We start from the raw sequence: 23,387 nt of genomic DNA on the forward strand, positions 1-23,387 counted from the left end.
GCTGGGAATCAGCCGTGTACTCCTGGTGGGCCAGGAGCCGCTTGATGTGGCGCACCTGAGTTTCAGGGCCCAGATGGGTCAGCTTGGTGGCCCCGATCAGCACACGCCACATGGTGACATTCCTGCAAGGCAGAGAGGGGTCTGAGGAAGAGCAGAGCCGTGTGCTGTTGATGCCTTAGGATTTTAGCTTTTGTATTTTTCATCCATTTGTAATCCTGCAGTTTTTTACTGTATAACTAAATTCTGCACACAGTGTGAGCTGCTGCTGCTTTCCCATTCTGGTCACAAAAATTCCTCTCCAGGCCTGGCAATCAAGGATACCTCACTGCCTCAGGCCTCGAGAGATGGAAACAAAAGTGAGTTGAGGGGAGCAAACTGGGGGTAAATGACTTCATTACCTGAAGCTGTAATTAGAAGATTAACCCTAAATATGCAAATGGACCAAATTTATAGGTGTGAAAACCTTTGACCCGTGGTCAATTTTGGGTTGTAGCACTTGGGGGGGTCTTTTGTTTTGCCTAAAATGGACCTGGAGGCCCTTCAATAAATATAATCACTTTTTATTCCTTGTCTGGCCTGTTTTTAGGTAGTCCTGAAAAGGCATCACTGTGGCAGCTCAGCACTTCCCTTCCTTCTGCTTCTCAAGGCAGAGAGGAAAGCAGGGCAATGAGGAGTGTGACTGCCCTAGCATGCCTTAGGCTCCAGGAATGCCACACTGGAGGCTGCTGGGCAGCAGTGGCACGAGCCCAGCCTTCTGAGCAGTCCCTCAGTTGGGCCCCGTAGTATTGAGGTGCTGCAGGCTGGGCAACTGTTTGTGTGGTGAGGATACCCTCATTCCCTGCTCCTCCTTACCTGGCCTGGAGGAAGCAATGGGCTGCTGTGAGGACCCACTGTGGGCTGATGAGGGACCCTCCACATGTATGGCCGGTGCCTATTTTCCTGGGGTCCTGGATGCTGACAATCCAGGGCCAGGCCCCTGGCAGGGCACCTGTGCCAGTCACAATTGGGTAGTCAGCATCTATGGAGTTGTAGTCAGAAGCCATGGGCCGGAGCCCACAGGTCCCTCTGGAAGCACAAAATCATTACTGCCCTTCTGTTCCAGTACCTGGGTGCTGGCAAGGAGGCTCCCACATGGGGTTTGGGGTGTGGCAATGGGGGACAAGCACCCTCCTAGAGCCTGGGGCCATACCTGCAGTTGCCCCAGGTACCATGTGCAGGTCTGTACACAGCCAGCAGGATGAAGAGGTACAGGTACAGAAGATTCATCGCTGTCAGCAGCATCTGTCAGCTGAAAGAGACAAAAGCTTGTCTCTTCCAGTGCAGTCTCTGACGAGTGCTGCAGCAACTGCACTGTCCATGGCACCTGGGGCTGATGTCACAGAGTGGGTGGTTCCAGGTTCTGGGCACAGTGTCCTCAGAGGGCAGGGAAAGGCCACAGCCTCACAGAACCACAGAATGGTTTGGGCTGGAAGGGACCTTGAAGGTTGTGAAAGGCAAAAGGGGTCCCTTGCCTCGCACATGCAAAACGACACCATGGGCAGACAAATCTGGCACAGAGGGAAAGTCACTCCAAAGGCAGTGTTTGGTCAGAGAGGGTGCTCAGAGCCACCACACGATGGAGAAAACTAGCACATCAAAGCTAGAAAGAGGACAGGAAGGAACAATGCCATGTGCAAACTACTTGGGGGGATGCTTCAAGGCACATAAGCCTTAGCTGATGGAACAAACCTGGAAACTCCTGAGTGTTGCAAGAGGAATTGCTGACCATGGCAGAGTGCGAGAAGCTGACAGGAGTTTCAATGCCATGAGGAAGCCCTTCTGAGTCTGTTTATACATTCTCCATGTCTGGAGCAGGGTGAGTACTGCAAATGCCTCAGTGCTGCCTCTTGCTTTGGAGACTGGTGCTGGAGGTCATGGCTGCAGAAAACAAGGGACTGAGATGGAGAGTGCTCATGCACTCACTTTTGTGGTTTGGGAATGGCATTCCCCAGTCTGGTGTTTCCACTGGAACACTGCAAACCACTGCTCCTCACTCCCTTCTCCCTCTCCCCTCCCTTCTCTGGTGGGCTTGAGAATAGAACTGGAAGCACAAAAGTTAAAGACTGTGGGTTGAGACAAGAACAATATAATGGAAACAGCAATGAAACAAGAAAATGAGCAGTAACCGCAACAATATTAATAATGGACTGGGACAATTCACATGCAACCATCCACCCCATAGAGCCTGGCAGTACCCAACCAGGCTGTCATGCATGTTATCCAGCGGAGATTTCTTCCCCTGTCCCTGGAAAATGTTGTGGAGTGGTTCAGAACAACCTCCACGTCCTGGCCATGCCCTGTCCTGGTTATGGCAAAAATTTACCCCATCCTGGCCAGAACCAGGACATTCACCCTCATGATCTGCCCCACAGCTTTGGAATCTGTGCCAGAGGGTCTGGCAGGGCAGGGAGGGCAGTCACCAGGGATTGGCAGACGTTGGAAACTCCTTATCCCTCTCTCTGGCCCCTGGTTTTCCTTGTTTTATGGAATGGAAGAACACATGTCCAACTCCTCCCAGTATCTCCTTCACTGGAAATCCTCCGTGCTTTGATTCCTTCTCTGACATTCTGCTGCACCTGGGGAATGCAGTGGGAAAACCCAAGGCTTTGTGTGAAGGTCACTCCCTCAGCACTTCACCTGAGGTGCACAGGAAGGCTGCCCTGGCTCTACCACACCTCATCCAGAACACCTGGAAGCTCTTCCCTCCCCATTCACACACTCCCCTGCCTTGTCCTCCTCATCCCACAGGGATGCACAGAGGGGCTACCACACTTCACGGTTTGGTAGCCCTGATACCACACTCCTGACTGGAATGGGGTGACCCTGGGGCAGTTTTGGCCTGCATCAGTTCCATGTCCTGCCTCAGCACACCCAGGTTCTCTGTTGGCGTCTGTGCTCATCTCTGCAGCTTTGCTGTCCTGCACCAGGAGTTTGCTGAATAAAATCATCCTCTAGAAAGGACATGTGACACAAGCCCAGGAGTAAGCAGCACCATGGGAGAGTTCAGCAAGGTGCCCTGGGGACAGCCAGGCCAGGCAGGGGAAGGTGGGGGGACCACGGCCTCACTGAAGCAGCCACATTGTACAGCACAAAAAATAAAGCTAAATAAATGCTGGGATGAAATACAGCACTGCTGGGACTGCTCCATTTAGCAAATAACAGTTGTGGGGGAGATTTACAGATGTACTGGGTACATCTGGGAACTGGGGCTCCTGCTGGAAGTCTTCAATCTTGAAGCTCCCAGTTCCCAAAGCTGGTAAATCCTTCCCAGCAATGGCTCCTGAGGCAGGGAGAGGGGTGGAAAGCCAAGGATGGGGCAGAGATCAGAAGGAGCTGGGGAGCTCAGAGAGGTCTTCAAGGGGAAGAGGATTTGTCTGAAAGGCCCTCACTTTTCTGGTCATCTTGGCAACTCTGGCAGGTTTAACAGGAGGTTTGTCTGGAAACAAGACAGGGACATATTGGCATGATGGGTGCTGGCATATTCCAGTCTTAGGCTTTGCAGAGAGAGATTTGCTGTTTCCCCATAGGCCACAGAGGATTTTAATATGAGGTGAACTCCCCAAGCTTGCATCCACCCTGTTCCATGGCCTCTGGCTCTGAGAAATGCTCTCCTGTGCACCCTGCTTCATTCCCTCAGATCAATGGCTGATGTGCCAGCAGCTCCTGCTCCAGAAGGGCAGCACATGATGAAGGTGCCACCCCTGCAGCTGAAAAGAAGGTTCCTTTTGCCATGGCATTCCAGGAGGTCATAAGACACATCATCAATGGAGTCTGAAAAAAAGAAAAATTAGAAGTTGAGGCAGCTGCATTTACCAGTGTGGGCAGTCCAGAGAGAACTGCCTGGACCTGACCCAGTTTGTGGATCAGAGCCAGAAATAGGTTCCCTTAGCTAGAAATGAGACCTCTCTACCCAGAGAGCCAGCTGCTTGCCATTCCATTGCTCCCTGGCCACAAGCAGCACTTCATCCATGAGCTCTCACCCCACAGAGCCCCTAGGTAACCCTGAAAAGACTCCTTCAGTATCAGGGGCTGCAAGAGACCTCTAGATGAGCAGCTAGAGGATTAGGTGAGGAGAAGAACTGAAATAAAATGCGTGTTTTTCCCTGGATTTGTGGAAGACAACAAGAAAGAAATACAGGACCCCAAAAAACAAACCCACTCGATGGGAGAGGCAGGTGAGCACCTCTGGTTCAGGAATTACAGAATGCACTCAACTGCAGCTTGCAGACAAGGATCCTGGCACGTTCCAGCAGCCAGCACTGCCACCTGATCCCAGCATCCCTCTGCCCCATGGATTTACACAGGACCCCAAAGCCCCAGTGGTCAGTGAAAGGAAAACATCCAACTGTCCACACTTGGCAACCTACTCCTGGGTTCTGCAGCCTGTGGAGAAAGACAAATTCCCTCACTAGAAAACTAAGCAGGTTTGAGCTGGGCTTTCTCAAAGCACACTAAAGGCAGAGGTGGGCTTCTCCGTGCTGTTTGGGAAGTGGCACATGAACCACACGGGAATCAGAGAGAGATTATCAACTCCAGAGGCACTGCTGAGCGCAGCCTCTCCTGACTCCAGCTGGGCTCCAGCCCCGAGGTGACCTGTGCCTCCAAACAGAGGGGCCAGAGTGACCTGCACTGACCAGGCCGGCCACAGCTCCGTGTCACACTGACCACTGCAGCGTCCAGCCAGTCCCTCCAGAGGCTCTTCCAATCTCCACCTCCACCTTACAGGGGCATGGAACGCCGCTGATCACACCCGCTGCTCCCTGACCTGCAGCCAGAGGAAGATTTCCTCATTTGCTGCTGTGGCCAGTGGCACCTCTCTGTAGCAGGTTTTGCGTCCTGCTCGGTGCCCCAGTGCTCCAGACAGGCTGGCTCCGTGCTGCTGGGCCTCTCCCGGTCCCTCTGAGCAGGGCTGCAGCCGAGTCTTCAGAACAGCCCCAATTCCCCAAAACAGCCCCCAAAACAGCCCGGCGCTGTCTGTGTGGGGAACATCAAACCCACACCAAGGAATGGCTTTGCCCAGTGCCCCGGGATGGAGCAGCCCCGGCCTGCTCCACCAGAGCCCAGGGCGGCTCTGGGAGCCCTGAGGGCATGAGAGAAGGAAACTTCAGCGTGAGGGTCTGCAGCGGCCAGGGGAACACCAGCGCCTCCGAGCCGCCCTGCCAGACACGTACGGCCCTCCACCACCCTCGCAGTGGTGCGGGAATGTGCTCGCTGCTGAGGGCGGCCTCGCGGCTCGGCGAGCAGCTCGGGCAGGGCCGCCGCTGTCCGCTCCGTGCGGAGCGCAGCCTCCTCCGGACGCGGCCGTGAGGCGGTCTGGGCCCTCGGGTGTCGCCTCCGGCAGAATCAGCGGCTCGGTGGAGCTCACACGAAGCTCTCCCTGGGGCGGGACAGCCCTTGCCCGTGGGGTGTCGGGCGGGCCCCGGGCCGGCCGAGGGTTGCCCGGCTGAGCCCGGGGCCGCCCCTGACGTGGGGCTCTGGGGCAGAGTCCGGCCCGCGGTGCCCAGCAGGGATGCGCGGTTCTGTCTGTGCTCGGGCAGCACCAGAGTAGAGTTTTTCCCTGCTACAGTACCTACGCTACCCCGCGAAAGAGCATCGCTCAGGTTTGACAGGAGGAGAAATCTGTGTGGCCGTCAGCTATCACCTATGGCCCGGTCAGGATACTGATGGATTTTCTGACCTATTCGCTAGGGTCGTGTAAAATGTTAAACTGCAGATGCTTTCTGAAAGCAACTAGTGCTTTGAATGGTACAATCTGGATTACAGAAGCTTTATGTAGTGTTAGGCTGTGAACCACAATAGGTTTATTCTACAAGTTAATAGGGATATGCCAGATCATGTTACACTTCTGTTTTATCTTCTGTTTTGACCCTATGGCAAGCATCAGTTGGGTTTATTTAGCTCTTTATTAGCCCTTTATTTAGCTCTTAGCATTTTTCACATTTTGTGTGAAAAATGAATTAACTTTTAGGTAGATATTTTTAAAGAGGAAAAATGTATTTGTGCCTATTGATGCTGCAGTGATTTGTGGTTTTGAGACCCATCTTGCAAAATACCACATGCTGAGGCTGATTGTCATAGCTCTGAAGCCAGCCCTGGGTATGGAATGCTTTTCATTCTTTGGAGTGTTCATTCCAGGCAGTTCTGTGTAACGAGATCTTTACAGAGCATGGAAGATGCCTCTAGGGGAAGTCTCCATTTTGATTGCTGTGCCTAGACTAATTCTGATACTCCTGAGTTTGCTGTCAGGTTTTTACGATGCTGAAATGTGTGTTTTCCAGGTTCCTGTGTGGGCTATTTTTCACTAAGAATCTAGAAAATATCTTGGCTTTTCGTGGGGTTTAGTGCAAAATAGGTTTGACTGTAGGAACCACATTGTTGCAAAGATGAAGCATGCAATTAAAGTTCTTTCTAATAATTTGAGATGATTTAAATATATGTCAAATGAAATGCCATAGTCAAGGAACCAAAGCAGTCGAATGAATTGCCTATAAATTCCTTTGGCATGAAGCGTGTTGAGTGAAATGTTTATTTCTTCTAAGCAATAGGTCATAAGAGTGTTTAAATAAAGGTATAGTATATATAATGCACTGGAGCACAATCCATGGATTAGAGTGAAATTTCAACACTCAGTTCCTTTACTTAGAGAAGTCCACCTATGCCCAGATGGATTAATTAATTGTAGTGGTAGAAAATACAGGGTGTAAAACACAGCTGACTGTTGAGCTTAGTATATCACTATGTTGTAGAGAAACTCAAGAATCAAGAAAATTCTAAATAAGTAAATGCTAATTTGTCATGCAGTACTATGGTATTTTCAGGCAGCTAATCAAGAAAATTTGAATTGGAAGACCGTCAAACTTGTTTCATACAATAAAACTCTGAGAGACTTATCTACAAATAGAAACACAAGGAGCATCCTTTTTTGTACTCAGCAAAGAGCTGGAGTATGTTGTGCTGTTACGGAGGTTTATTTTTATAAACTACTCCAATGAATTTTATAAGCATGCAAAAGATTGTAAGTGCCCTGAAACATGTTTATTCTTGGACTGGCAATTACATACATGGATTCAGTTTTGATTTTCTTTAAAATAAAAATAAAAATATTTCTCTGGAGTAATTTGCTCTCGGTAACAAGAGTCATCTGCAAGAGAAATATCCAAACCAATTTCTGGGCAGTGGAAGTAGCTTTATTTTTTATAACATTCTTAGTACCTGTGACCAGGGTTGGTAGAGTGCCAGTCCTGCCAGCTTTAAGGAGCTGCATGTAAGTGTACCCTCGTTTCCTCAGAATCCCAGGGATGTGGACATTTCTTTGAGATGAGCTTTTAGGAAGCCCCAGAACATCTGGTGGTGTGACATCTTCCTGCATGCTCTGTTTCTGCACGTGATGTTTTCCAGTGCTTTCAAACATCCCTTCCCTTCTGTTTTTTCAGATGGTTATTTAGACCTATCTTGAGAGCTACTCTCTTCAGCCTCAGCTTTATCCAAGATACAATATGGTTATTATATAACCTAGTATTTTTTCATTTTACTTACATTTCATTACATAACCTAGTATTTTACATTGTTACTTGCACAGCAGAATAACTGCAGAACTCTGCTCGATCCAGGTTATACTGAAAACTAAAAAAAATGCTATTTTTACATGCCTGACATTTTTCTTGCATATTTGAGCTTAGGTATTATGTTTGCTCATTTCAGGAGTGCTTCTGAACCACAGTCCAGAAAGAAGAAAAATCTTCTTGGTTGAAGTTGAACATTTGTCTCTAAGAGTAAGAACAAAGCCATGCCAGTGCTTTCAGAAGACTCAGGTAATTCAGCTGCATGCTTTCAACAGAGCAGTGACTGAAATCTTGTCATACCTGTTTCACACATAAAAATAATTTAAATAGGAGTAAAATGTAATAGAATTAAGATAATTCAACTGAAGTTTCTGAGCAATTACCTACAAGAAGGAAGGTGGAATGTAAAAGGTGAAAATTAATAAAGTTTGTCAGGATCAGTTTCCTACTAACCCTAGAGCACCCAAATATACTCTGATAGACCTGAATATACTCTGATAGACTTGAATATATTCTGATAGATCTGAATATATTCTGATAGACCTGAATATATTCTGATAGGCAGAATTGGACCCCTCAGTGTAACAGTGCCTTCTACATGTGCTTACTAAAGATCAGCCCATATATCTCTGCTGCTTGCTGTGTCATTTCTTAATATTTTCTGAACAGGGGTTGATAAACATTGTAAATATCCTTCCTTTTAACTTAAAATAAGTGTCTTTGTTCAAGGCTACTTTACTAGCTTCTCCAGTATGCTGCCCAGGAGAAGTCACAGATAATAAATGATGCTTAGGATTAAAGCAGGAGTGAGTTTGAGTCTCCTGGATCAAAATCCACTCTAAGGTTCGTGGAGAGAATAGCCACAGGAATAGATTTGAACCCCCTCCACCTTTTTATATTTCCTGTTTTGTTTTGGTCCTGTGTTCCCAGACATGGTTCACCGGGAAAAATCTGGCCTTTGTCTGGCTCTGTGTGTTGCAAAATTGGGATATTTAAATATTTTTTTAGAAAACTAGCCACAAGCTTTGATTCCACCACAATGGAAATCTACACTTTATCCTTTCTTCCTCTGGTCAGGCCTGGCTTTTTATAGGTGCCTCAGAGTGGAAGGGGCAGGATAACACTTGTAAGCAAAGCTGCTGGGGAGGTAGAGCTGCTACCTGTGCAAAAAAAGGTCATTCAATCAGTTTGAGAGTCTGCTGTGGTACTAAAATTTCAAATTTGTAAGAGGGGAAACAAAGGGTTCTGGAAACAAGGAGTAATAAACATGAAGTGTTAAATGTGAAAGATAATTTCTTAAGAAATATATATTGCTTTGTTAGATTTTGCCTTAATATGATGGTGTGCTTGACACTTATGAGGGGAGTGTGCAAAATGAGCTGTGGATAAACACGAGATAATCACAAGTCTCTGCAAATGTGATGATCATCAATGTGATACCCAAATAAATGTAGTGACTGTTAAGACTGCAGTAGAAGGTCCTGTGAGAAATGCTGTGTAGAATGTTTTTGTTCTGTCCTGAATCTAAATTTAGGGTTGCATGAAACTTTGGCCCTTTTGACATCTCAGCTAAGACCTGATTCAAATCATAAAGAGGAAATGGGATTCCTTAGGGATGTCTTCAGTGAAAGAAGTCTCAGCTACCTGATGAAGGTAAAAGTTTGTATTTATTTATGTACATTCTCCTTACAGTTTACTTTTTCTCTGTTCCCTTGATTTATCAACCATTTACTTTGCCAAACCTTTTTTTTAAGAATTCTGTACTGACCAAAGCATATGTGTGCTTAAGAACAAACACTAATAATGTTTGACAATTAATATGTTGAACCTATTAAAACCGAGATCAAGGAGTAGAATGTTGCTGGCAGAGGTTCCAAAAAGTGCAAGAGGCTCCAGGGAATGGGGAAAATATGCAGATGGGATAGAAAACCTAATATCCCATTGAGTATGGGATAGAAAACTTCATATATGGGATAGAAAACCTCACATGCCATTGAATATGGGACAGAAACCCTCACATATGGGATAGAAAACCTCACATTCCATTGCATATGGGATAGAAAACCTAACACCCAACCTATAATAAAATCCCCTAATATAACTTTAGTTGCCAAGTATTGGTTATGCAAAAGCCAGATGATGCCTCTTCACAGAGATAATCTAGTTTATGAATGTATGGGAAATTAATTCAATAGTCCAGTTTTAATTTTTTAATGTGGAGGTGGGTTTTTTGGGGGGTGTTATTTGGTGGGGGTGTTTTGTTTTAATTTTGGTTCTGAGTTTCTTTGGGGTGGGTGTGCTAGGGAAGAAGTAAAGGGTTTGGGTTTGGGTGTTTGCTTTCCAGCCTTAGCACAGGGATGTGGCTTCCTCAGAGAGGGTGGTAAGGATGCTCAGTAGGGGAACATGAGGCACTTTGCCAAAATATTCCTTATGTCTTTGACAGATGTGGAGTCAGTCTGAGTGCCAGCAGTGTCTGCAGGGGAGCTGTGGACAGTTCATCTATCACAACACTGGGGGTGGCACAAAGCTCTTCTGGTCTGCCCACTGCTCAGAAATCCTTGCTCCTGGCTGTGGAACTTCTGGCTGTGGAACTCCTCCTCAGCCTGTGTCCGGCCAATCTTCAGCCTTGAGACTTTCTAGAACGGTGTTCCCTGAGTCATGAGAGTTGAGTTTCAAGTCCCGCACCCAGGGATTCCACTGCTGGGCAGCATAAAACAGTGTTCCCAACTGCTGTCCTCAAGAGCTGTAGCCCCCTGTGACCTGTGTCCCTTCTCCCATCAGAGCTTTGTTTTGCTGGTGCCTGGCTTGGGAGTCCTTGCCTTGCACAGGAGACTGGACTGGACTACAAACACATGCTAACAGTGGTAACAGGCAACTTTATTTACACAACTAAATAAATTTCAGCATTTGTGCATGCAGAGGAGGAAGATTGGCAGGACAGAGGACGCCTTTGACCTGAGGCTGCCTTTGGACGAGCAGGCACTGCCCCAGTATGTAATGGTCATGGTCCACTGCAGCCTGCAGTGGATCCTGTTCATCCTGCTGCCCATGTCTTTTTTCTCATGAGGCCCAGCAGTATCTGGTGCACCCGAGTTAAGAATTTCACCACTATCTGGTGTGGATGTGGAGCAGGCAAGAGAGGTTGCATTGACATTGGCTCCTCAGAGGGGTTTGAGGTCGACTCTGGCTCTGGTGTGGCTGTTGCAGTTGAGTGATCAGGAGTGGGAGTACAGCAGCCTGACTCTGTTGGTGCTGACTCTGGCTGCTCCAAGGGGGCTGAGCTGAAGGTTGGCTCTGGTCTTGGAGTAGCTGTTTCAGCTGACTCAGGATATGGAGTGGGAGTAGAGCAGCCTGACTCTGTTGGTGTTGGCTCTGGCTGCTCAAAAGAGGTTGAGCTGAAGGTTGGCTCTGGTGCTGGAGTGGCTGTTTCAGCTGACTCTGGACATGGAGTGGGAGTAGAGCAGCCTGACTCTGTTGGTGTTGGCTCTGGCTGCTCAAAAGGGGTTGAGCTGAAGGTTGGCTCTGGTGCTGGAGTGGCTGTTTCAGCTGACTCTGGACATGGAGTGGGAGTGGAGCAGCCTGACTCTGTTGGTGTTGGCTCTGGCTGCTCAAAAGAGGTTGAGCTGAAGGTTGGCTCTGGTGCTGGAGTGGCTGTTTCAGCTGACTCTGGACATGGAGTGGGAGTAGAGCAGCCTGACTCTGTTGGTGCTGACTCTGGCTGCTCCAAGGGGGCTGAGCTGAAGGTTGGCTCTGGTCTTGGAGTAGCTGTTTCAGCTGACTCAGGATATGGAGTGGGAGTAGAGCAGTTTGACTCTGTCAGTGTTGGCTCTGGCTGCTCAAGAGGGGTTGAGATGTAGGTTGTCTCTGGTGCTAGAGTGTCTGTTCCAGGTGGACGCATGCCCATCTGAATCAGGATCCAGTTGTAGAAGTACTGAGTGGAGGTGTAGACTCCCGGGCGTTTTGTTCTGACACAGCCTTTTCCCCAGCTGGTCACTCCAACAAGCCAAAAGTAGCCAGCATGGTTATCTTTGCACACCAGAGGCCCTCCACTGTCACCCTGCAACAGAGGAAAGAGGATTAGGGTGCTGTTGGGTGGCTGCTGTCAGCACTAGAGGCCTGTTTCTCTCTTGCAGCCCCTGCCACAGCTGTATTCATGGTACAAAAAGGCTTTGCTCAGGTGCTGGAGTCTCAAGAACCTTAGCTGGGAACAGGGTGGGTGTCTGTGAAGGCCCCCTTTTGTATCTGCACAGTGATCCTGGATGGGCAGAGCATAGATCATCCAGAATCTGGATCTGTGGGCTGCTGAGAACACTGGATGGGCTTTCTGGGCAGAGGGGCAGGCCTGGGGAACACGGTCACTTGGCAAGGAAACTCCAGCAGTGGAGGAAAAGTGGTTTGCCAGACAAAGCCCATGGTGACGGGGTACCTTCGCTGCTGGCTCCCAGCACTCATACCTGGCAGGTGTCCATGCCACCCCGTGGGTAGCCAGCACACAGGTTGTGGGTGTGGATGGCCCCAGCGTACCGACGGCTGCTGTTAACCAGCCGGATATCCAGGAGACGGACCTTGGCTTCCTGCAGGACATCACTCGGACCCTGAGCTGCAAGCACAGGAAGGAATGGGCACCCAGCAGCTCTTTGCCAGTTCCACTCCCCTGTCTGGGGGTGAACTCATTCCCTAGGGCTTGGCTTTGCCTCTGGAGCAGTTGTTGAAGCGCTGTGTCCTTTCTGTCTGCCTTTGGGGAGCAGGCCAGGCCCAGCTCTCCAGAGGCATACATCCTACAGCCTGACTTTGGTTTGTGCTGTCAGGAAGCCAAACCCATCTTGCTGGTGTGCCCAGCTCACCCTCAGGGCCCTTTTTGGGAACTCACCTTTTGCAGTGGCAGAACCCCAGCCAGCAATGTAGCAGGTTTTCAGCTCTGACACTGTGAGCGAGGCGTTGGGCACACAGGCAAGCTGGACGTAGTCACTGCACTCCACGGGCTTGTCCAGCTCCAGCAGGGCGATGTCGTTCTGCTGGGAATCAGCCGTGTACTCCTGGTGGGCCAGGAGCCGCTTGATGTGGCGCACCTGAGTTTCAGGGCCCAGATGGGTCAGCTTGGTGGCCCCGATCAGCACACGCCACATGGTGACATTCCTGCAAGGCAGAGAGGGGTCTGAGGAAGAGCAGAGCCGTGTGCTGTTGATGCCTTAGGATTTTAGCTTTTGTATTTTTCATCCATTTGTAATCCTGCAGTTTTTTACTGTATAACTAAATTCTGCACACAGTGTGAGCTGCTGCTGCTTTCCCATTCTGGTCACAAAAATTCCTCTCCAGGCCTGGCAATCAAGGATACCTCACTGCCTCAGGCCTCGAGAGATGGAAACAAAAGTGAGTTGAGGGGAGCAAACTGGGGGTAAATGACTTCATTACCTGAAGCTGTAATTAGAAGATTAACCCTAAATATGCAAATGGACCAAATTTATAGGTGTGAAAACCTTTGACCCGTGGTCAATTTTGGGTTGTAGCACTTGGGGGGGTCTTTTGTTTTGCCTAAAATGGACCTGGAGGCCCTTCAATAAATATAATCACTTTTTATTCCTTGTCTGGCCTGTTTTTAGGTAGTCCTGAAAAGGCATCACTGTGGCAGCTCAGCACTTCCCTTCCTTCTGCTTCTCAAGGCAGAGAGGAAAGCAGGGCAATGAGGAGTGTGACTGCCCTAGCATGCCTTAGGCTCCAGGAATGCCACACTGGAGGCTGCTGGGCAGCAGTGGCACGAGCCCAGCCTTCTGAGCAGTCCCTCAGTTGGGCCCCGTAGTATTGAGGTGCTGCAGGCTGGGCAACTGTTTGTGTGGTGAGGATACCCTCATTCCCTGCTCCTCCTTACCTGGCCTGGAGGAAGCAATGGGCTGCTGTGAGGACCCACTGTGGGCTGATGAGGGACCCTCCACATGTATGGCCGGTGCCTATTTTCCTGGGGTCCTGGATGCTGACAATCCAGGGCCAGGCCCCTGGCAGGGCACCTGTGCCAGTCACAATTGGGTAGTCAGCATCTATGGAGTTGTAGTCAGAAGCCATGGGCCGGAGCCCACAGGTCCCTCTGGAAGCACAAAATCATTACTGCCCTTCTGTTCCAGTACCTGGGTGCTGGCAAGGAGGCTCCCACATGGGGTTTGGGGTGTGGCAATGGGGGACAAGCACCCTCCTAGAGCCTGGGGCCATACCTGCAGTTGCCCCAGGTACCATGTGCAGGTCTGTACACAGCCAGCAGGATGAAGAGGTACAGGTACAGAAGATTCATCGCTGTCAGCAGCATCTGTCAGCTGAAAGAGACAAAAGCTTGTCTCTTCCAGTGCAGTCTCTGACGAGTGCTGCAGCAACTGCACTGTCCATGGCACCTGGGGCTGATGTCACAGAGTGGGTGGTTCCAGGTTCTGGGCACAGTGTCCTCAGAGGGCAGGGAAAGGCCACAGCCTCACAGAACCACAGAATGGTTTGGGCTGGAAGGGACCTTGAAGGTTGTGAAAGGCAAAAGGGGTCCCTTGCCTCGCACATGCAAAACGACACCATGGGCAGACAAATCTGGCACAGAGGGAAAGTCACTCCAAAGGCAGTGTTTGGTCAGAGAGGGTGCTCAGAGCCACCACACGATGGAGAAAACTAGCACATCAAAGCTAGAAAGAGGACAGGAAGGAACAATGCCATGTGCAAACTACTTGGGGGGATGCTTCAAGGCACATAAGCCTTAGCTGATGGAACAAACCTGGAAACTCCTGAGTGTTGCAAGAGGAATTGCTGACCATGGCAGAGTGCGAGAAGCTGACAGGAGTTTCAATGCCATGAGGAAGCCCTTCTGAGTCTGTTTATACATTCTCCATGTCTGGAGCAGGGTGAGTACTGCAAATGCCTCAGTGCTGCCTCTTGCTTTGGAGACTGGTGCTGGAGGTCATGGCTGCAGAAAACAAGGGACTGAGATGGAGAGTGCTCATGCACTCACTTTTGTGGTTTGGGAATGGCATTCCCCAGTCTGGTGTTTCCACTGGAACACTGCAAACCACTGCTCCTCACTCCCTTCTCCCTCTCCCCTCCCTTCTCTGGTGGGCTTGAGAATAGAACTGGAAGCACAAAAGTTAAAGACTGTGGGTTGAGACAAGAACAATATAATGGAAACAGCAATGAAACAAGAAAATGAGCAGTAACCGCAACAATATTAATAATGGACTGGGACAATTCACATGCAACCATCCACCCCATAGAGCCTGGCAGTACCCAACCAGGCTGTCATGCATGTTATCCAGCGGAGATTTCTTCCCCTGTCCCTGGAAAATGTTGTGGAGTGGTTCAGAACAACCTCCACGTCCTGGCCATGCCCTGTCCTGGTTATGGCAAAAATTTACCCCATCCTGGCCAGAACCAGGACATTCACCCTCATGATCTGCCCCACAGCTTTGGAATCTGTGCCAGAGGGTCTGGCAGGGCAGGGAGGGCAGTCACCAGGGATTGGCAGACGTTGGAAACTCCTTATCCCTCTCTCTGGCCCCTGGTTTTCCTTGTTTTATGGAATGGAAGAACACATGTCCAACTCCTCCCAGTATCTCCTTCACTGGAAATCCTCCGTGCTTTGATTCCTTCTCTGACATTCTGCTGCACCTGGGGAATGCAGTGGGAAAACCCAAGGCTTTGTGTGAAGGTCACTCCCTCAGCACTTCACCTGAGGTGCACAGGAAGGCTGCCCTGGCTCTACCACACCTCATCCAGAACACCTGGAAGCTCTTCCCTCCCCATTCACACACTCCCCTGCCTTGTCCTCCTCATCCCACAGGGATGCACAGAGGGGCTACCACACTTCACGGTTTGGTAGCCCTGATACCACACTCCTGACTGGAATGGGGTGACCCTGGGGCAGTTTTGGCCTGCATCAGTTCCATGTCCTGCCTCAGCACACCCAGGTTCTCTGTTGGCGTCTGTGCTCATCTCTGCAGCTTTGCTGTCCTGCACCAGGAGTTTGCTGAATAAAATCATCCTCTAGAAAGGACATGTGACACAAGCCCAGGAGTAAGCAGCACCATGGGAGAGTTCAGCAAGGTGCCCTGGGGACAGCCAGGCCAGGCAGGGGAAGGTGGGGGGACCACGGCCTCACTGAAGCAGCCACATTGTACAGCACAAAAAATAAAGCTAAATAAATGCTGGGATGAAATACAGCACTGCTGGGACTGCTCCATTTAGCAAATAACAGTTGTGGGGGAGATTTACAGATGTACTGGGTACATCTGGGAACTGGGGCTCCTGCTGGAAGTCTTCAATCTTGAAGCTCCCAGTTCCCAAAGCTGGTAAATCCTTCCCAGCAATGGCTCCTGAGGCAGGGAGAGGGGTGGAAAGCCAAGGATGGGGCAGAGATCAGAAGGAGCTGGGGAGCTCAGAGAGGTCTTCAAGGGGAAGAGGATTTGTCTGAAAGGCCCTCACTTTTCTGGTCATCTTGGCAACTCTGGCAGGTTTAACAGGAGGTTTGTCTGGAAACAAGACAGGGACATATTGGCATGATGGGTGCTGGCATATTCCAGTCTTAGGCTTTGCAGAGAGAGATTTGCTGTTTCCCCATAGGCCACAGAGGATTTTAATATGAGGTGAACTCCCCAAGCTTGCATCCACCCTGTTCCATGGCCTCTGGCTCTGAGAAATGCTCTCCTGTGCACCCTGCTTCATTCCCTCAGATCAATGGCTGATGTGCCAGCAGCTCCTGCTCCAGAAGGGCAGCACATGATGAAGGTGCCACCCCTGCAGCTGAAAAGAAGGTTCCTTTTGCCATGGCATTCCAGGAGGTCATAAGACACATCATCAATGGAGTCTGAAAAAAAGAAAAATTAGAAGTTGAGGCAGCTGCATTTACCAGTGTGGGCAGTCCAGAGAGAACTGCCTGGACCTGACCCAGTTTGTGGATCAGAGCCAGAAATAGGTTCCCTTAGCTAGAAATGAGACCTCTCTACCCAGAGAGCCAGCTGCTTGCCATTCCATTGCTCCCTGGCCACAAGCAGCACTTCATCCATGAGCTCTCACCCCACAGAGCCCCTAGGTAACCCTGAAAAGACTCCTTCAGTATCAGGGGCTGCAAGAGACCTCTAGATGAGCAGCTAGAGGATTAGGTGAGGAGAAGAACTGAAATAAAATGCGTGTTTTTCCCTGGATTTGTGGAAGACAACAAGAAAGAAATACAGGACCCCAAAAAACAAACCCACTCGATGGGAGAGGCAGGTGAGCACCTCTGGTTCAGGAATTACAGAATGCACTCAACTGCAGCTTGCAGACAAGGATCCTGGCACGTTCCAGCAGCCAGCACTGCCACCTGATCCCAGCATCCCTCTGCCCCATGGATTTACACAGGACCCCAAAGCCCCAGTGGTCAGTGAAAGGAAAACATCCAACTGTCCACACTTGGCAACCTACTCCTGGGTTCTGCAGCCTGTGGAGAAAGACAAATTCCCTCACTAGAAAACTAAGCAGGTTTGAGCTGGGCTTTCTCAAAGCACACTAAAGGCAGAGGTGGGCTTCTCCGTGCTGTTTGGGAAGTGGCACATGAACCACACGGGAATCAGAGAGAGATTATCAACTCCAGAGGCACTGCTGAGCGCAGCCTCTCCTGACTCCAGCTGGGCTCCAGCCCCGAGGTGACCTGTGCCTCCAAACAGAGGGGCCAGAGTGACCTGCACTGACCAGGCCGGCCACAGCTCCGTGTCACACTGACCACTGCAGCGTCCAGCCAGTCCCTCCAGAGGCTCTTCCAATCTCCACCTCCACCTTACAGGGGCATGGAACGCCGCTGATCACACCCGCTGCTCCCTGACCTGCAGCCAGAGGAAGATTTCCTCATTTGCTGCTGTGGCCAGTGGCACCTCTCTGTAGCAGGTTTTGCGTCCTGCTCGGTGCCCCAGTGCTCCAGACAGGCTGGCTCCGTGCTGCTGGGCCTCTCCCGGTCCCTCTGAGCAGGGCTGCAGCCGAGTCTTCAGAACAGCCCCAATTCCCCAAAACAGCCCCCAAAACAGCCCGGCGCTGTCTGTGTGGGGAACATCAAACCCACACCAAGGAATGGCTTTGCCCAGTGCCCCGGGATGGAGCAGCCCCGGCCTGCTCCACCAGAGCCCAGGGCGGCTCTGGGAGCCCTGAGGGCACGAGAGAAGGAAACTTCAGCGTGAGGGTCTGCAGCGGCCAGGGGAACACCAGCGCCTCCGAGCCGCCCTGCCAGACACGTACGGCCCTCCACCACCCTCGCAGTGGTGCGGGAATGTGCTCGCTGCTGAGGGCGGCCTCGCGGCTCGGCGAGCAGCTCGGGCAGGGCCGCCGCTGTCCGCTCCGTGCGGAGCGCAGCCTCCTCCGGACGCGGCCGTGAGGCGGTCTGGGCCCTCGGGTGTCGCCTCCGGCAGAATCAGCGGCTCGGTGGAGCTCACACGAAGCTCTCCCTGGGGCGGGACAGCCCTTGCCCGTGGGGTGTCGGGCGGGCCCCGGGCCGGCCGAGGGTTGCCCGGCTGAGCCCGGGGCCGCCCCTGACGTGGGGCTCTGGGGCAGAGTCCGGCCCGCGGTGCCCAGCAGGGATGCGCGGTTCTGTCTGTGCTCGGGCAGCACCAGAGTAGAGTTTTTCCCTGCTACAGTACCTACGCTACCCCGCGAAAGAGCATCGCTCAGGTTTGACAGGAGGAGAAATCTGTGTGGCCGTCAGCTATCACCTATGGCCCGGTCAGGATACTGATGGATTTTCTGACCTATTCGCTAGGGTCGTGTAAAATGTTAAACTGCAGATGCTTTCTGAAAGCAACTAGTGCTTTGAATGGTACAATCTGGATTACAGAAGCTTTATGTAGTGTTAGGCTGTGAACCACAATAGGTTTATTCTACAAGTTAATAGGGATATGCCAGATCATGTTACACTTCTGTTTTATCTTCTGTTTTGACCCTATGGCAAGCATCAGTTGGGTTTATTTAGCTCTTTATTAGCCCTTTATTTAGCTCTTAGCATTTTTCACATTTTGTGTGAAAAATGAATTAACTTTTAGGTAGATATTTTTAAAGAGGAAAAATGTATTTGTGCCTATTGATGCTGCAGTGATTTGTGGTTTTGAGACCCATCTTGCAAAATACCACATGCTGAGGCTGATTGTCATAGCTCTGAAGCCAGCCCTGGGTATGGAATGCTTTTCATTCTTTGGAGTGTTCATTCCAGGCAGTTCTGTGTAACGAGATCTTTACAGAGCATGGAAGATGCCTCTAGGGGAAGTCTCCATTTTGATTGCTGTGCCTAGACTAATTCTGATACTCCTGAGTTTGCTGTCAGGTTTTTACGATGCTGAAATGTGTGTTTTCCAGGTTCCTGTGTGGGCTATTTTTCACTAAGAATCTAGAAAATATCTTGGCTTTTCGTGGGGTTTAGTGCAAAATAGGTTTGACTGTAGGAACCACATTGTTGCAAAGATGAAGCATGCAATTAAAGTTCTTTCTAATAATTTGAGATGATTTAAATATATGTCAAATGAAATGCCATAGTCAAGGAACCAAAGCAGTCGAATGAATTGCCTATAAATTCCTTTGGCATGAAGCGTGTTGAGTGAAATGTTTATTTCTTCTAAGCAATAGGTCATAAGAGTGTTTAAATAAAGGTATAGTATATATAATGCACTGGAGCACAATCCATGGATTAGAGTGAAATTTCAACACTCAGTTCCTTTACTTAGAGAAGTCCACCTATGCCCAGATGGATTAATTAATTGTAGTGGTAGAAAATACAGGGTGTAAAACACAGCTGACTGTTGAGCTTAGTATATCACTATGTTGTAGAGAAACTCAAGAATCAAGAAAATTCTAAATAAGTAAATGCTAATTTGTCATGCAGTACTATGGTATTTTCAGGCAGCTAATCAAGAAAATTTGAATTGGAAGACCGTCAAACTTGTTTCATACAATAAAACTCTGAGAGACTTATCTACAAATAGAAACACAAGGAGCATCCTTTTTTGTACTCAGCAAAGAGCTGGAGTATGTTGTGCTGTTACGGAGGTTTATTTTTATAAACTACTCCAATGAATTTTATAAGCATGCAAAAGATTGTAAGTGCCCTGAAACATGTTTATTCTTGGACTGGCAATTACATACATGGATTCAGTTTTGATTTTCTTTAAAATAAAAATAAAAATATTTCTCTGGAGTAATTTGCTCTCGGTAACAAGAGTCATCTGCAAGAGAAATATCCAAACCAATTTCTGGGCAGTGGAAGTAGCTTTATTTTTTATAACATTCTTAGTACCTGTGACCAGGGTTGGTAGAGTGCCAGTCCTGCCAGCTTTAAGGAGCTGCATGTAAGTGTACCCTCGTTTCCTCAGAATCCCAGGGATGTGGACATTTCTTTGAGATGAGCTTTTAGGAAGCCCCAGAACATCTGGTGGTGTGACATCTTCCTGCATGCTCTGTTTCTGCACGTGATGTTTTCCAGTGCTTTCAAACATCCCTTCCCTTCTGTTTTTTCAGATGGTTATTTAGACCTATCTTGAGAGCTACTCTCTTCAGCCTCAGCTTTATCCAAGATACAATATGGTTATTATATAACCTAGTATTTTTTCATTTTACTTACATTTCATTACATAACCTAGTATTTTACATTGTTACTTGCACAGCAGAATAACTGCAGAACTCTGCTCGATCCAGGTTATACTGAAAACTAAAAAAAATGCTATTTTTACATGCCTGACATTTTTCTTGCATATTTGAGCTTAGGTATTATGTTTGCTCATTTCAGGAGTGCTTCTGAACCACAGTCCAGAAAGAAGAAAAATCTTCTTGGTTGAAGTTGAACATTTGTCTCTAAGAGTAAGAACAAAGCCATGCCAGTGCTTTCAGAAGACTCAGGTAATTCAGCTGCATGCTTTCAACAGAGCAGTGACTGAAATCTTGTCATACCTGTTTCACACATAAAAATAATTTAAATAGGAGTAAAATGTAATAGAATTAAGATAATTCAACTGAAGTTTCTGAGCAATTACCTACAAGAAGGAAGGTGGAATGTAAAAGGTGAAAATTAATAAAGTTTGTCAGGATCAGTTTCCTACTAACCCTAGAGCACCCAAATATACTCTGATAGACCTGAATATACTCTGATAGACTTGAATATATTCTGATAGATCTGAATATATTCTGATAGACCTGAATATATTCTGATAGGCAGAATTGGACCCCTCAGTGTAACAGTGCCTTCTACATGTGCTTACTAAAGATCAGCCCATATATCTCTGCTGCTTGCTGTGTCATTTCTTAATATTTTCTGAACAGGGGTTGATAAACATTGTAAATATCCTTCCTTTTAACTTAAAATAAGTGTCTTTGTTCAAGGCTACTTTACTAGCTTCTCCAGTATGCTGCCCAGGAGAAGTCACAGATAATAAATGATGCTTAGGATTAAAGCAGGAGTGAGTTTGAGTCTCCTGGATCAAAATCCACTCTAAGGTTCGTGGAGAGAATAGCCACAGGAATAGATTTGAACCCCCTCCACCTTTTTATATTTCCTGTTTTGTTTTGGTCCTGTGTTCCCAGACATGGTTCACCGGGAAAAATCTGGCCTTTGTCTGGCTCTGTGTGTTGCAAAATTGGGATATTTAAATATTTTTTTAGAAAACTAGCCACAAGCTTTGATTCCACCACAATGGAAATCTACACTTTATCCTTTCTTCCTCTGGTCAGGCCTGGCTTTTTATAGGTGCCTCAGAGTGGAAGGGGCAGGATAACACTTGTAAGCAAAGCTGCTGGGGAGGTAGAGCTGCTACCTGTGCAAAAAAAGGTCATTCAATCAGTTTGAGAGTCTGCTGTGGTACTAAAATTTCAAATTTGTAAGAGGGGAAACAAAGGGTTCTGGAAACAAGGAGTAATAAACATGAAGTGTTAAATGTGAAAGATAATTTCTTAAGAAATATATATTGCTTTGTTAGATTTTGCCTTAATATGATGGTGTGCTTGACACTTATGAGGGGAGTGTTGCAAAATGAGCTGTGGATAAACACGAGATAATCACAAGTCTCTGCAAATGTGATGATCATCAATGTGATACCCAAATAAATGTAGTGACTGTTAAGACTGCAGTAGAAGGTCCTGTGAGAAATGCTGTGTAGAATGTTTTTGTTCTGTCCTGAATCTAAATTTAGGGTTGCATGAAACTTTGGCCCTTTTGACATCTCAGCTAAGACCTGATTCAAATCATAAAGAGGAAATGGGATTCCTTAGGGATGTCTTCAGTGAAAGAAGTCTCAGCTACCTGATGAAGGTAAAAGTTTGTATTTATTTATGTACATTCTCCTTACAGTTTACTTTTTCTCTGTTCCCTTGATTTATCAACCATTTACTTTGCCAAACCTTTTTTTTAAGAATTCTGTACTGACCAAAGCATATGTGTGCTTAAGAACAAACACTAATAATGTTTGACAATTAATATGTTGAACATATTAAAACCGAGATCAAGGAGTAGAATGTTGCTGGCAGAGGTTCCAAAAAGTGCAAGAGGCTCCAGGGAATGGGGAAAATATGCAGATGGGATAGAAAACCTAATATCCCATTGAGTATGGGATAGAAAACTTCATATATGGGATAGAAAACCTCACATGCCATTGAATATGGGACAGAAACCCTCACATATGGGATAGAAAACCTCACATTCCATTGCATATGGGATAGAAAACCTAACACCCAACCTATAATAAAATCCCCTAATATAACTTTAGTTGCCAAGTATTGGTTATGCAAAAGCCAGATGATGCCTCTTCACAGAGATAATCTAGTTTATGAATGTATGGGAAATTAATTCAATAGTCCAGTTTTAATTTTTTAATGTGGAGGTGGGTTTTTTTGGGGGTGTTATTTGGTGGGGGTGTTTTGTTTTAATTTTGGTTCTGAGTTTCTTTGGGGTGGGTGTGCTAGGGAAGAAGTAAAGGGTTTGGGTTTGGGTGTTTGCTTTCCAGCCTTAGCACATGGATGTGGCTTCCTCAGAGAGGGTGGTAAGGATGCTCAGTAGGGGAACATGAGGCACTTTGCCAAAATATTCCTTATGTCTTTGACAGATGTGGAGTCAGTCTGAGTGCCAGCAGTGTCTGCAGGGGAGCTGTGGACAGTTCATCTATCACAACACTGGGGGTGGCACAAAGCTCTTCTGGTCTGCCCACTGCTCAGAAATCCTTGCTCCTGGCTGTGGAACTTCTGGCTGTGGAACTCCTCCTCAGCCTGTGTCCGGCCAATCTTCAGCCTTGAGACTTTCTAGAACGGTGTTCCCTGAGTCATGAGAGTTGAGTTTCAAGTCCCGCACCCAGGGATTCCACTGCTGGGCAGCATAAAACAGTGTTCCCAACTGCTGTCCTCAAGAGCTGTAGCCCCCTGTGACCTGTGTCCCTTCTCCCATCAGAGCTTTGTTTTGCTGGTGCCTGGCTTGGGAGTCCTTGCCTTGCACAGGAGACTGGACTGGACTACAAACACATGCTAACAGTGGTAACAGGCAACTTTATTTACACAACTAAATAAATTTCAGCATTTGTGCATGCAGAGGAGGAAGATTGGCAGGACAGAGGACGCCTTTGACCTGAGGCTGCCTTTGGACGAGCAGGCACTGCCCCAGTATGTAATGGTCATGGTCCACTGCAGCCTGCAGTGGATCCTGTTCATCCTGCTGCCCATGTCTTTTTTCTCATGAGGCCCAGCAGTATCTGGTGCACCCGAGTTAAGAATTTCACCACTATCTGGTATGGATGTGGAGCAGGCAAGAGAGGTTGCCTTGACATTGGCTCCTCAGAGGGG

This window comes from Lonchura striata, chromosome 27 (genome assembly GCF_050655825.1).
Source record: "Lonchura striata isolate lonStrDom1 chromosome 27, ASM5065582v1, whole genome shotgun sequence".
In the NCBI taxonomy this organism is placed as follows: domain Eukaryota; kingdom Metazoa; phylum Chordata; class Aves; order Passeriformes; family Estrildidae; genus Lonchura; species Lonchura striata.